Source organism: Procambarus clarkii, chromosome 12 (assembly GCF_040958095.1).
Source record: "Procambarus clarkii isolate CNS0578487 chromosome 12, FALCON_Pclarkii_2.0, whole genome shotgun sequence".
Lineage (NCBI taxonomy): Eukaryota > Metazoa > Arthropoda > Malacostraca > Decapoda > Cambaridae > Procambarus > Procambarus clarkii.
The window spans coordinates 10928377-10938557 of NC_091161.1; the positions used below are offsets into that span (position 1 = coordinate 10928377).

Sequence of the window (10181 nt, forward strand, 5' to 3'; positions counted from 1 at the left end):
TCATCATGTCAGTGTGTCCTCTGTGCCTGTCTCCTATCAACAACGAAATCGTTCATGTGTGTCAAACACGATGTTTAACATGCCTAGGTGAAATGTCCATCAACGCTCTTCAAGAATGTAGACTGTACTGTATAGGATGCAACGGGCCTACACCGTCTGGACATTTTGACGTAACCTGTACCAGCTGTGGACAACTCTATTGTGCAAATCGTAAGTACCGCTTTTTCTCGCACATTCAATAAACTTTCAAAGAAAATATATATCCGAAACACACATACATACATACAGACAGTCAATTTATATATATCATTTTCATTTCAGTTCATGGTTCTACTTCCTGCCCATACTGTCGTTTCTCCGTTAACCGGGAACCTCCCACCGAAGCCAGAAACGTCATTGATCCTCCACCCAAACGCCGTCGCATCATAAATAACCGTACGTTTTCACAATAATTTTCGTAATTTTAAAAGTTATTAATTGTATATTTTAACAAGTGTATAAACAAGTAATAAGTACTCATACAAAAAAATATTTCCATTACAGGAGTTCCTATTCGTGATCAAGAGAATCTCATACTTGGTGGAATCAACATCCCAGCTCGTAAGTAATATTATTATTTATCTGTAATTCAGTTTTGCCTCTTATTTAGACTTTTTTGTTTTTCCTCTTAATAATAATTCCTCTTATTTACACGCTATTTTCCTATTAAGGTTTTCAAATCTTCTTATTGTTTTCAAATGTGTTTTCCTCTTAATGTTTATTCATTGCTAATATTATATTACAGAATCGCCCCTGGATTCAACCCAACCCTCTGAGTGGAGCACACCTGTACGCAGTCAACCCCAGCTGTCCCAGGAGCTAGAAGAAGATGCACCAGACGGCAACCAGCATGCATCTTCAGATGAAGAAGAAGAAGACAATCAACCCCCTGTTCACGACATATCAGATGAAGAAGTCAACGCTCCAGATTCCCCAGAGGTACTTAACTTAGATAACGTTGTTCCGCGAGTGTTAGAAGTCATTAACCATTTCGAAGGTTCTTTCTCGAGACATTCGTTCTCCATTCCCGGACATTTAGACGCTGACCCCAGCGTATATATAAATAGGTATAGGGAATTTTTTATAGAATATATAGACAATCAGTTCAGACAAATACAGGAAGAATTCCCTCCCTCATTTCACATTTACCCTGATGTAAGCCTAATTTTGCAAAAACTTAATCATGCCGACGATCAATATGAAATATTAGATGAAGTATTTTCAATTAGAGGCGAAACTCAGACTGTTACGCAGGAAGAGGTGGAAGTTCTCGTAAATTCATGGGTTGACGAAATGTCTGCTAAAATTGACGAATGCCTAAAAAATGTCCAATCCTCAAGTGTAGGAATTCATTCCATGTCAGGCTTTGCCATTAATTTTTCATATATTCGCCACCCTATGCACCTTGGATCTTACGTACCATATCCTGCAAAATTAAGGGGTAAAGAATCAGTATTTAACCCTGAAAGTGAAGGAGATGAGTGTTTGTTACAGTGCATTGCAGCGTATAAAAACTTAGCATTGGGCAGGACTATAAAAAACGTTAGACATCATTACAAAAGCCTTCGATGGTGTAGAAGATTCGTAGTATGGGCAGATGAAATCAGATTCCCCGTATCATTTGATAACCTTAAGAAAATAGAGAAGCTTAACAAAATTTCTATTTATATTTATACAATAACTCATGAAAGTAACAGATACTATCTTAGTTTAGCTAGGAAAAGCCAGGAAAAGTATACCGATAAAGTCCCTTTGTTGTTATTAGAAGGCAAGCATCTCTGTCTGATCAAGGATTTTGATAAATTTGTAAAGAATATTAACCATAATCAGTATAAAATTCCTGACAATCATAAATTCTGCAAAATTTGCCTTTTGCATGCTCCCTTAGATGAAATTCAGGCTCACGAAGAGTCATGCACTGTATCCCAAGTATTTTCATTCTATAATCCTAGTGATAAAATCAGTTTTAAAAATTACGGTAGGACCTATAGCCCAACTCACACCGCCTATTACGATTTTGAATGTCTATTAGACCGTCAAAATCCTAGAGGCGGTGTGAGTTGGGCTATAGGTCCTACCGTAATTTTTAAAACTGATTTTATCACTAGGATTATAGAATGAAAATACTTGGGATACAGTGCATGACTCTTCGTGAGCCTGAATTTCATCTAAGGGAGCATGCAAAAGGCAAATTTTGCAGAATTTATGATTGTCAGGAATTTTATACTGATTATGGTTAATATTCTTTACAAATTTATCAAAATCCTTGATCAGACAGAGATGCTTGCCTTCTAATAACAACAAAGGGACTTTATCGGTATACTTTTCCTGGCTTTTCCTAGCTAAACTAAGATAGTATCTGTTACTTTCATGAGTTATTGTATAAATATAAATAGAAATTTTGTTAAGCTTCTCTATTTTCTTAAGGTTATCAAATGATACGGGGAATCTGATTTCATCTGCCCATACTACGAATCTTCTACACCATCGAAGGCTTTTGTAATGATGTCTAACGTTTTTTATAGTCCTGCCCAATGCTAAGTTTTTATACGCTGCAATGCACTGTAACAAACACTCATCTCCTTCACTTTCAAGGTTAAATACTGATTCTTTACCCCTTAATTTTGCAGGATATGGTACGTAAGATCCAAGGTGCATAGGGTGGCGAATATATGAAAAATTAATGGCAAAGCCTGACATGGAATGAATTCCTACACTTGAGGATTGGACATTTTTTAGGCATTCGTCAATTTTAGCAGACATTTCGTCAACCCATGAATTTACGAGAACTTCCACCTCTTCCTGCGTAACAGTCTGAGTTTCGCCTCTAATTGAAAATACTTCATCTAATATTTCATATTGATCGTCGGCATGATTAAGTTTTTGCAAAATTAGGCTTACATCAGGGTAAATGTGAAATGAGGGAGGGAATTCTTCCTGTATTTGTCTGAACTGATTGTCTATATATTCTATAAAAAATTCCCTATACCTATTTATATATACGCTGGGGTCAGCGTCTAAATGTCCGGGAATGGAGAACGAATGTCTCGAGAAAGAACCTTCGAAATGGTTAATGACTTCTAACACTCGCGGAACAACGTTATCTAAGTTAAGTACCTCTGGGGAATCTGGAGCGTTGACTTCTTCATCTGATATGTCGTGAACAGGGGGTTGATTGTCTTCTTCTTCTTCATCTGAAGATGCATGCTGGTTGCCGTCTGGTGCATCTTCTTCTAGCTCCTGGGACAGCTGGGGTTGACTGCGTACAGGTGTGCTCCACTCAGAGGGTTGGGTTGAATCCAGGGGCGATTCTGTAATATAATATTAGCAATGAATAAACATTAAGAGGAAAACACATTTGAAAACAATAAGAAGATTTGAAAACCTTAATAGGAAAATAGCGTGTAAATAAGAGGAATTATTATTAAGAGGAAAAACAAAAAAGTCTAAATAAGAGGCAAAACTGAATTACAGATAAATAATAATATTACTTACGAGCTGGGATGTTGATTCCACCAAGTATGAGATTCTCTTGATCACGAATAGGAACTCCTGTAATGGAAATATTTTTTTGTATGAGTACTTATTACTTGTTTATACACTTGTTAAAATATACAATTAATAACTTTTAAAATTACGAAAATTATTGTGAAAACGTACGGTTATTTATGATGCGACGGCGTTTGGGTGGAGGATCAATGACGTTTCTGGCTTCGGTGGGAGGTTCCCGGTTAACGGAGAAACGACAGTATGGGCAGGAAGTAGAACCATGAACTGAAATGAAAATGATATATATAAATTGACTGTCTGTATGTATGTATGTGTGTTTCGGATATATATTTTCTTTGAAAGTTTATTGAATGTGCGAGAAAAAGCGGTACTTACGATTTGCACAATAGAGTTGTCCACAGCTGGTACAGGTTACGTCAAAATGTCCAGACGGTGTAGGCCCGTTGCATCCTATACAGTACAGTCTACATTCTTGAAGAGCGTTGATGGACATTTCACCTAGGCATGTTAAACATCGTGTTTGACACACATGAACGATTTCGTTGTTGATAGGAGACAGGCACAGAGGACACACTGACATGATGATATGACTAGACTGGGGAACCTTGTGAACAGGATGAAGATTGAATGCTGACTGAAAGTGTAGGCCTCTGAGACTTTGGCGATCTGAGGGGGCCCCTGAATGAGCGTAATAACGATAGTGTGCCCCTGAGTGAGCGTTTGGCTGTTTTATTAATAGCGAGAATGATTGGCGAATACTGGGAATAAACTCTTTTATTATAAATTGTGTAAACTATGAATTAGATGACTAAATAAATTATAAATAAATAAATAAGTTTTATTAACGCTTAATGTATATATATAAATTATTACGGTGGCGAATGCCGACAATGACTGGTGGATGTCTGGGGCAGGTAATCAGGTGATGATTGCCTCGGGCAGATAGCCTGGGGCAGGTAGCTGGGGCCAGCTTAGATAGTCTCTGAGGCAGTTTTCAGTATTAAAGGATACATTGAGATGCTTCGGTTGATTTGTATAAAACTGACTGGTTAATGAAAAAGGAATAAAATATTAGTATGTCAGAAAATAGGAAGAGGGAATAATATGAAGAGGAGAGAGAGAGAGAGAGGAGGGAGAGAGAGAGAGAGGAGGGACGGTCCAGATATTATGAAGATAAGATAAGATTAAGAGCCGACTGGCTGTCCGGGCGTAAGGTAAATAAAGGTGACGCGAGAGATTGCGAGGTAAGGGGGGAGGGAGGGGGGTGTGAGGTACGAGACTTGAAAACCATGACTTACACAGGTGATTTTCTAAATTTATATGAATAACTAAGGCTTACATAGACGATTTTGTAAGTTGAAAACATGTAAAATATGTCCGTAGAGTTCTCCTGGATGCCCTAAAGTGCTACACACGTTATTTGAATTTCTCCCATAAGGCCTTAACAAACTTCTAAGTCTCGGAAATTATTTTTCTCATAAGAAATCCTTACTTCTAAAATCTGTGACTGACAAAATTTACCTGAAAAAAAAAGGAGCCTGTGAGTCGTACAACTCACAGGGGTCCACTCGCCAAAAAAAAAAGGAGCCTGTGAGTCGTACAACTCACAGGGGTCCTCCGCCCCCCCAAAAAAAAAGGAGCCTGTGAGTCTTCCTCCCTACTACTGTGTAGTAGTGTGGTGTAGTAGCGTGGTGTAGTAGCATGGTGTAGTAGCGTGGTGTAGTAGCGTGGTGTAGTAGCCTGGTGTAGTTGCATGGTGTAGTAGTGTGGAGTAGTAGCGTGGTGTAGTAGTGTGGTGTAGTAGCCTGGTGTCGTAGTGTGGTGTAGTAGCGTGGTGTAGTAGCGTGGTGTAGTAGCGTGGTGTAGTAGTGTGGTATAGTAGCGTGATGTAGTAGTGTGGTGTAGTAGCCTGGTGTAGTAGTGTGGTGTAGTAGTGTGGTGTAGTAGTGTGGTGTAGTAGCGTGGTGTAGTAGTGTGGTGTAGTAGTGTGGTGTAGTAGCCTGGTGTAGTAGTGTGGTGTAGTAGCGTGGTGTAGTAGTGTGGTGTAGTAGCCTGGTGTAGTAGTGTGGTGTAGTAGCGTGGTGTAGTAGTGTGGTGTAGTAGCCTGGTGTAGTAGTGTGGTGTAGTAGCGTGGTGTAGTAGTGTAGTGTAGTAGTGTGGTGCAGTAGCATGGTGTAGTAGTTTGGTGTAGTAGTGTGGTGTAGTAGCCTGGTGTAGTAGTGTGGTGTAGTAGCGTGGTGTAGTAGTGTAGTGTAGTAGTGTGGTGTAGTAGCGTGGTGTAGTAGCGTGGTGTAGTAGCGTGGTGTAGTAGTGTGGTGTAACAGCGTGGTGTAGTAGCGTAGTGTAGTAGTGTGGTGTAGTAGTGTGGTGTAGTAGTGTGGTGTAGTAGTGTGGTGTAGTAGCCTGGTGTAGTAGTGTGGTGTAGTAGCCTGGTGTAGTAGCCTGGTGTAGTAGCGTGGTGTAGTAGCCTGGTGTAGTAGTGTGGTGTAGTAGCCTGGTGTAGTAGCCTGGTGTAGTAGCGTGGTGTAGTAGTGTGGTTTAGTAGTGTGGTGTAGTAGTGTGGTGTAGTAGTGTGGTGTAGTAGCCTGGTGTAGTAGCGTGGTGTAGTAGTGTGGTGTAGTAGCGTGGTGTAGTAGCGTGGTGTAGTAGTGTGGTGTAGTAGTGTGGTGTAGCAGCCTGGTGTAGTTGCATGGTGTAGTAGTGTGGAGTAGTAGCGTGGTGTAGTAGTGTGGTGTAGTAGCCTGGTGTCGTAGTGTGGTGTAGTAGCGTGGTGTAGTTGCGTGGTGTAGTAGCGTGGTGTAGTAGTGTGGTATAGTAGCGTGATGTAGTAGAGTGGTGTAGTAGCCTGGTGTAGTAGTGTGGTGTAGTAGTGTGGTGTAGTAGTGTGGTGTAGTAGCGTGGTGTAGTAGTGTGGTGTAGTAGTGTGGTGTAGTAGCCTGGTGTAGTAGTGTGGTGTAGTAGCGTGGTGTAGTAGTGTGGTGTAGTAGCCTGGTGTAGTAGTGTGGTGTAGTAGCGTGGTGTAGTAGTGTGGTGTAGTAGCCTGGTGTAGTAGTGTGGTGTAGTAGCGTGGTGTAGTAGTGTAGTGTAGTAGTGTGGTGCAGTAGCATGGTGTAGTAGTTTGGTGTAGTAGTGTGGTGTAGTAGCCTGGTGTAGTAGTGTGGTGTAGTAGCGTGGTGTAGTAGTGTAGTGTAGTAGTGTGGTGTAGTAGCGTGGTGTAGTAGCGTGGTGTAGTAGCGTGGTGTAGTAGTGTGGTGTAACAGCGTGGTGTAGTAGCGTAGTGTAGTAGTGTGGTGTAGTAGTGTGGTGTAGTAGTGTGGTGTAGTAGTGTGGTGTAGTAGCCTGGTGTAGTAGTGTGGTGTAGTAGCCTGGTGTAGTAGCCTGGTGTAGTAGCGTGGTGTAGTAGCCTGGTGTAGTAGTGTGGTGTAGTAGCCTGGTGTAGTAGCCTGGTGTAGTAGCGTGGTGTAGTAGTGTGGTTTAGTAGTGTGGTGTAGTAGTGTGGTGTAGTAGTGTGGTGTAGTAGCCTGGTGTAGTAGCGTGGTGTAGTAGTGTGGTGTAGTAGCGTGGTGTAGTAGCGTGGTGTAGTAGTGTGGTGTAGTAGTGTGGTGTAGTAGTGTGGTGTAGTAGTGTGGTGTAGTAGTGGGGTGTAGTAGCCTGGTGTAGTAGCATGGTGTAGTAGCGTGGTGTAGTAGCGTGGTGTAGTAGCCTGGTGTAGTAGTGTGGTGTAGTAGTGTGGTGTAGTAGTGTGGTGTAGTAGTGTGGTGTAGTAGCGTGGTGTAGTAGCCTGGTGTAGTAGCGTGGTGTAGTAGTGTGGTGTAGTAGTGTGGTGTAGTAGTCTGGTGTAGTAGTGTGGTGTAGTAGCGTGGTGTAGTAGTGTGGTGTAGTAGTGTGGTGTAGTAGCGTGGTGTAGTAGTGTGGTGTAGTAGCCTGGTGTAGTAGTGTGGTGTAGTAGCGTGGTGGAGTAGTGTAGTGTAGTAGTGTGGTGTAGTAGCCTGGTGTAGTAGTGTGGTGTAGTAGCCTGGTGTAGTAGCCTGGTGTAGTAGTGTGGTGTAGTAGTGTGGTGTAGTAGCCTGGTGTAGTAGTGTGGTGTAGTAGCGTGGTGTAGTAGCCTGGTGTAGTAGTGTGGAGTAGTAGCGTGGTGTAGTAGTGTGGTGTAGAAGCCTGGTGTAGTAGTGTGGTGTAGTAGCGTGGTGTAGTAGTGTGGTGTAGTAGTGTGGTGTAGTAGCCTGGTGTAGTAGCGTGGTGTAGTAGTGTGGTGTAGTAGTGTGGTGTAGTAGCGTGGTGTAGTAGCATGGTGTAGTAGTGTGGTGTAGTAGTCTGGTGTAGTAGCGTGGTGTAGTAGTGTGGTGTAGTAGCCTGGTGTAGTAGTGTGGTGTAGTAGCCTGGTGTAGTAGTGTGGTGTAGTAGCGTGGTGTAGTAGCGTGGTGTAGTAGCGTGGTGTAGTAGTGTGGTGTAGTAGTGTGGTGTAGTAGTGTGGTGTAGTAGCCTGGTGTAGTAGCCTGGTGTAGTAGTGTGGTGTAGTAGCGTGGTGTAGTAGCGTGGTGTAGTAGTGTGGTGTAGTAGTGTGGTGTAGTAGTGTGGTGTAGTAGTGTGGTGTAGTAGCCTGGTGTAGTAGCGTGGTGTAGTAGTGTGGTGTAGTAGCGTGGTGTAGTAGCGTGGTGTAGTAGTGTGGTGTAGTAGTGTGGTGTAGTAGTGTGGTGTAGTAGTGTGGTGTAGTAGCCTGGTGTAGTAGTGTGGTGTAGTAGCGTGGTGTAGTAGTGTGGTGTAGTAGCCTGGTGTAGTAGTGTGGTGTAGTAGCCTGGTGTAGTAGTGTGGTGTAGTAGCCTGGTGTAGTAGTGTGGTGTAGTAGCGTGGTGTAGTAGTGTGGTGTAGTAGTGTGGTGTAGTAGCCTGGTGTAGTAGTGTGGTGTAGTAGCCTGGTGTAGTAGTGTGGTGTAGTAGCCTGGTGTAGTAGTGTGGTGTAGTAGTGTGGTGTAGTAGTGTGGTGTAGTAGTGTCGTGTAGTAGTGTGGTGTAGTAGTGTGGTGTAGTAGTGTGGTGTAGTAGTGTGGTGTAGTAGCGTGGTGTAGTTGTGTGGTGTAGTAGCCTGGTGTAGTAGCGTGGTGTAGTAGCGTGGTGTAGTTGTGTGGTGTAGTAGTGTGGTGTAGTAGTGTGGTGTAGTAGTGTGGTGTAGTAGCGTGGTGTAGTAGCGTGGTGTAGTAGTGTGGTGTAGTAGTGTGGTGTAGTAGTGTGGTGTAGTAGTGTGGTGTAGTAGCGTGGTGTAGTAGCGTGGTGTAGTAGTGTGGTGAAGTAGTCTGGTGTAGTAGTGTGGTGTAGTAGCCTGGTGTAGTAGCGTGGTGTAGTAGTGTGGTGTAGTAGCGTGGTGTAGTAATGTGGTGTAGTAGCGTGGTGTAGTAGTGTGGTGTAGTAGCGTGGTGTAGTAGCGTGGTGTAGTAGTGTGGTGTAGTAGCGTGGTGTAGTAGTGTGGTGTAGTAGCCTGGTGTAGTAGCCTGGTGTAGTAGTGTGGTGTAGTAGTGTGGTGTAGTAGCCTGGTGTAGTAGTGTGGTGTAGTAGCGTGGTGGAGTAGTGTAGTGTAGTAGTGTGGTGTAGTAGCCTGGTGTAGTAGTGTGGTGTAGTAGCCTGGTGTAGTAGCCTGGTGTAGTAGTGTGGTGTAGTAGTGTGGTGTAGTAGCCTGGTGTAGTAGTGTGGTGTAGTAGCGTGGTGTAGTAGCCTGGTGTAGTAGTGTGGAGTAGTAGCGTGGTGTAGTAGTGTGGTGTAGAAGCCTGGTGTAGTAGTGTGGTGTAGTAGCGTGGTGTAGTAGTGTGGTGTAGTAGTGTGGTGTAGTAGCCTGGTGTAGTAGCGTGGTGTAGTAGTGTGGTGTAGTAGTGTGGTGTAGTAGCGTGGTGTAGTAGCATGGTGTAGTAGTGTGGTGTAGTAGTCTGGTGTAGTAGCGTGGTGTAGTAGTGTGGTGTAGTAGCCTGGTGTAGTAGTGTGGTGTAGTAGCCTGGTGTAGTAGTGTGGTGTAGTAGCGTGGTGTAGTAGCGTGGTGTAGTAGCGTGGTGTAGTAGTGTGGTGTAGTAGTGTGGTGTAGTAGCCTGGTGTAGTAGCGTGGTGTAGTAGTGTGGTGTAGTAGCGTGGTGTAGTAGCGTGGTGTAGTAGTGTGGTGTAGTAGTGTGGTGTAGTAGTGTGGTGTAGTAGTGTGGTGTAGTAGCCTGGTGTAGTAGTGTGGTGTAGTAGCCTTGTGTAGTAGCCTGGTGTAGTAGCGTGGTGTAGTAGCCTGGTGTAGTAGTGTGGTGTAGTAGCCTGGTGTAGTAGCCTGGTGTAGTAGCGTGGTGTAGTAGTGTGGTGTAGTAGTGTGGTGTAGTAGTGTGGTGTAGTAGCCTGGTGTAGTTGCGTGGTGTAGTAGTGTGGTGTAGTAGCGTGGTGTAGTAGCGTGGTGTACTAGTGTGGTGTAGTAGCCTGGTGTAGTAGTGTGGTGTAGTAGCGTGGTGTAGTAGTGTGGTGTAGTAGCCTGGTGTAGTAGTGTGGTGTAGTAGCGTGGTGTAGTAGTGTGGTGTAGTAGTGTGGTGTAGTAGCCTGGTGTAGTAGCGTGGTGTAGTAGTGTGGTGTAGTAGTGTGGTGTAGTAGCCTGGTGTAGTAGTGTGGTGTAGTAGCGTGG

General features: G+C 43.6%; 2 long non-coding RNA genes across 2 annotated transcripts; one reads left to right on the forward strand and one right to left on the reverse strand.

Moving 5' to 3' along the window:
• Window positions 1-334: 334 nt before the first annotated feature.
• On the forward strand, window positions 335-924 carry LOC138364098 (uncharacterized). Its single transcript, XR_011228289.1, has 3 exons — window positions 335-435; window positions 544-600; window positions 785-924. It is a non-coding gene; the product is annotated as an uncharacterized lncRNA (long non-coding RNA).
• A 2286-nt stretch (window positions 925-3210) lies between these two features.
• LOC138364099 (uncharacterized) lies at window positions 3211-3891 on the reverse strand. Its single transcript, XR_011228290.1, has 3 exons — window positions 3700-3891; window positions 3535-3591; window positions 3211-3350 (listed from the first exon to the last, which is right to left on the reverse strand). It is a non-coding gene; the product is annotated as an uncharacterized lncRNA (long non-coding RNA).
• Window positions 3892-10181: the final 6290 nt, after the last annotated feature.